This window comes from Octodon degus, unplaced genomic scaffold (genome assembly GCF_000260255.1).
Source record: "Octodon degus isolate 3935 unplaced genomic scaffold, OctDeg1.0 scaffold00138, whole genome shotgun sequence".
NCBI classification, from domain to species: Eukaryota; Metazoa; Chordata; class Mammalia; order Rodentia; family Octodontidae; genus Octodon; species Octodon degus.
In genome coordinates, this window is record NW_004524714.1 from 4,800,106 (window position 1) to 4,803,940 (window position 3,835).

At 50.2% G+C, this 3,835-nt stretch overlaps 1 protein-coding gene and 1 pseudogene across 5 annotated transcripts in view; both read right to left on the reverse strand.

Moving 5' to 3' along the window:
- Positions 1 to 2,011, reverse strand: part of Gapvd1 (GTPase activating protein and VPS9 domains 1) — a 126,162-nt gene extending 124,151 nt beyond the window's left edge. For all 5 annotated transcript variants that reach the window (XM_023701626.1, XM_023701627.1, XM_023701625.1 and 2 more), the window contains exon 1: positions 1,883 to 2,011. The gene's annotated coding sequence lies outside the window, so the exon portion shown is untranslated. The remainder of the gene's footprint in view (positions 1 to 1,882) is intronic.
- Positions 2,012 to 3,009: 998 nt separating this feature from the next.
- Positions 3,010 to 3,583, reverse strand: LOC101589470 (annotated as a pseudogene).
- Between the last annotated feature and the right edge of the window lie 252 nt (positions 3,584 to 3,835).

The following is a 3,835-nucleotide window of genomic DNA, read 5'->3' on the forward strand; positions in this document are numbered from 1 at the left end:
AACATGATACAGCCAGTTGTGGTGGTGCATACTTTTGTTTGTTTTTCCTTTGGTACCAGGAATCAAACTCAGGACCTTGTGCTTGCCAGTCAGGCACCTGTGCTACTGAGTTATATCCCCAGCCTGAGGCATACTTCTTATCCTAGTACCAGGAAGGATAAAGCAAGAAGATTCTCACTTTAAGGACGACGTAGACTACATAGCAAAATCTATTTCAAAATAAAAAGTAAATAAAAGCGTGATAGACATGACTACAAAGAAAATACATGAAATATTAACAAACAAAAAACTGATGTGGTAATATAAGCTGCAGCTTTATCATATTTAACAATATCTGACAGCAGCTCTAACAATAACACAAATTCAAAGAATCATAAGCAAATGATATTCTGTGAGATATTTTCATTAAACATGATAAAGAAACATCCAGTTTTGCCAGCTGTAATGGTGTAGACCTGTAATTCCACCAATCGAGAAGCTAAGGCAGGCTGGGGAGATAGTTCCGCAGTCTAAGAACCTGCCTGGGAAGCACAAGGACCTGAGTTTGATCCCTGGTACCGCCTGCTGTGCCAGCAGACCCTGTACCGAATAAGTAAATTTAAAGAAAGTTTCTCCTTCTACAGAAGCTGAGGCAGGAGGATCTTTTAGAGTTCGAGACCAGCCTGGGCTACAAAGTGACTCAAGATCAGCCTGAACTGCACAATGAGGCTCTGTCTCAAAAAGAAAAAAAAAAAAAAAAGTTAATTTTTACCGGCCATAAGCACTGCTAATACTAGTACTATTGTGGTTTGTGCCCTACTTCCATAACAAAGGAAATAATAAATCCCAACTAGTAATTATACCCCCATTTTAGTTAAAGGACCCCTTGAATTGTATCCACAATCTATCCATTGGTGAACCCCAGGTTTAAAACTCCAGCTTCAAGCCTTGCTCAAATTGATTTATCACAAAATTCTATTTATTTTTAGCATCTTTTGTGTTTTGTTTTGTTTTGGTTTTGGGGGAGGGTGTTTGTTTTGTTTACAAACAGGGTTGCACTAAGTTCCCCAGGTTAGCCGTGAAGTCGGGGCGATCTTTCTGCCTCAGTCTCCCGAGTGTTGGGATGACAGGCATGCATCACCATCAGGCCAGGCATGTCATAAATTTTTAATAGCACCAATTCTTCCTTCGACCAAGCTTTCATTTGAAAACATAACCCTGTTTTCTTGTTCTTATGCAGATTTATACATAGAATCCTGTTTATTTCTGAGGTTTGCCTAGCCAGCATCCAATAGCATCCTGCCCATCAATAAAAGGTGAAGTTGAAGGAAGAGTGCTGGAAACAACCTACAGCCTCTCATTGCCCGACCTGCTCCACGATGCAAAGTGCGTGCGCGAACAGCGGACGGGCTACCCCAGGCCCGCGCACCCAGCTCCCCGCAGCCCGACACCAAACCGGACACGAGAAGACGCCCCGTCAGCTGCTCGCTGTTGAGCTCAGTTCTCCACAGCCAGGTCCCGCCCCGGCCCTCGGCCCCCGGTCCCCGGTCCCCGGTCCCGGCCCAGGTCCCGGTCCCGTTCCCGGGCCCGATCCCGGGCCCGTTCCCGGCCCCCGGCCCCGGCCCCGGCCCCACTGAGCCGTCCTCGGTCCACGGTTCCTTCCCGCCCCACCCCCCACGCACCCCTCCTCACCCGCCCCGGCCTGCCGCCCGGGCCCTGGCGCTGTTTCGTCCCTCCGGGCCTGGCCGCGTGTCCCTGCCGCCGCGCGCGACACGGAGGAAGGGCCGCCCCGGGGTCAGCAGCACCGGAGCCGGGCCGTCAGGCACAAGGTTGCGGCCCTCGGGCTGAGAGAGTCGGGGCTTTCAGGCACAAACCACAGTGCTGGCCCGGGACGCGCACTCACCGATGGGCGCATGCGGAAGAAGACACCAAGGTCCTCGGCCGGAGCCAGTCACCCTATGAGCCGTAGCCCTCGCCGCTAACTGCCACCGCCGTCGCCGCTCGCTGGTTGGCTTCCTTGCGTCCTGCGGCGGCGCGGCCGCCACGACAACGCGCATGCGCGACGCCGCGGGGGCCCCTGGGAGCCGTGGTTCTGCGGGCAGCCGGGCTCGGCTTCCGCTGCCGTCTGACGCCTCTTGGCTGCGCTCTCCGCGGTTGGCGACGCGCTTCGGGACCGGGGAGGCCGCGGCCAGGGCAGGTCGCGGACGGTGCGGCCCCTTGCTTAGGCGCACAGAATTGCGGGGCGGGAAAACTGGTCACAAGAATGGAGGAAATGAAAATTTAAACGTCCTGTTGCCCAGGATATAGTTTGAATGATTCCCAAACACGTACACAACACTTACACTCATCCCTCCCCTCTTTTTGGAAACAAGGTCATTAAAAACCAGCGAGGTGAGGTGGCACACGCCTGTAATCCCAGCATTCGGGAAACTGAGGCAGGTGGATCACCACGAGTTCGAGGCCAGCCTGGATTGCAGCATATGCTTGCAAAAAAGAAAAAATAAATGTTTAATTGGTTTGGATGGTATCTGGGTTTTTCAGTTTCCTCTCTCTCTCTCTCTCTCTCTCTCTCTCTCTCTCTCTCTCTCTCTCATCAGGACTCGAATTCCAGATCTTGCGCTGCCAGGCAGGCCCTTATGCTGCTGAACAATCTCCCCCTGGTCACTTTTCATGTTTCCAAATTTTGCTTAATGTCAGCTTGATCATACTGTTGTTTAAGTCAGTTGACTTTCTGTGTGTGTGTGGCAGAAATCTTATACTGACCTGACTAGCATACCCAAAACATACCTGTCTGCCCTGGCTCCTGTCTTCCTTCTCCTGGGAATTCCTGTATCATCGCAGGAGAGAGGAGCATCCAGGGCAGGTAAAGCTGGGGGAATATACAGGATGGAACCTGAAAGTGGCTCAGGGCAATACAAAAACTGCAGTGTTGACGGCTGGCCCAACCTGATAAGATGTCCAGCTGGGTAGAGGGAGGCTGCCACTCTATGCAGATGAGAGGGGTCTAAAGGAAGAGTGTCCCTTAAAGGCTCACTGTACCCTTCGTGCCATCAGCATTTCCCAGATGTTGTCTTCAGCCTCCTTAACTAACACTCAGCTCCAGGTAGGACTTTTTCTGCTCTAGTTCTTTTTATTTTTTCTCCTGCTATTTTCTGTTTCTCCAACACCTGATTATAAATTACCTCCTTGAATTGAAGAATAAGCATGCTTCCTATACCTTCATACATGTTAGTCTCATCTACCAAAGTCAGAATCTCTGTATCTGTAAGATGTACATGCTTTTTCGTTCTGTTCAGTTCAGTCTGAGTGTCTGCGAGCTTCACCTTCTGTTGAGTGTCCATAACTTTGTTTGTTTTTTTTAATATTTATTTTTATTTATTACATTTATTTATTGTGTGTGTGTGTGGCCAGCTCAGCCCACCAGGGGGCGGGTCTGGCTGGCATGTGGTGCTGGGGATCGAACCGCAGTCCCTGTGCTTTGCCAAGCTTGCTTCAAGTCGGTGCTTTAGACCACTGAGCCATCTCTCCAGCCCCAAGTGTCCATAACTTTGGCTCGAAGCTCTGTGAAGGCCTTCTTCAACTCCAGATGCACGGCAGCTGCCATGTTGTTGCACTCTATGCCTAAGTCAGTTAACTAATAATTCAGATATATTTAGAAGTCACATTAGCCAAGTTACCCAGGAGAAGACCCGTGGAAGGTCATATGTGGAGCTCCTTCCTGCCCAGGCAGGAACTCCTTTTTGTACTTTCAGCCAGATGGTCTTCTTTGATCTCAACAGTTCAAATATCAAGGCTCTCACTACCCTTTAAGTAGTGCCCTCTGCTCCGCTGTTGAACAGCTCAAAATGTAAGAAAG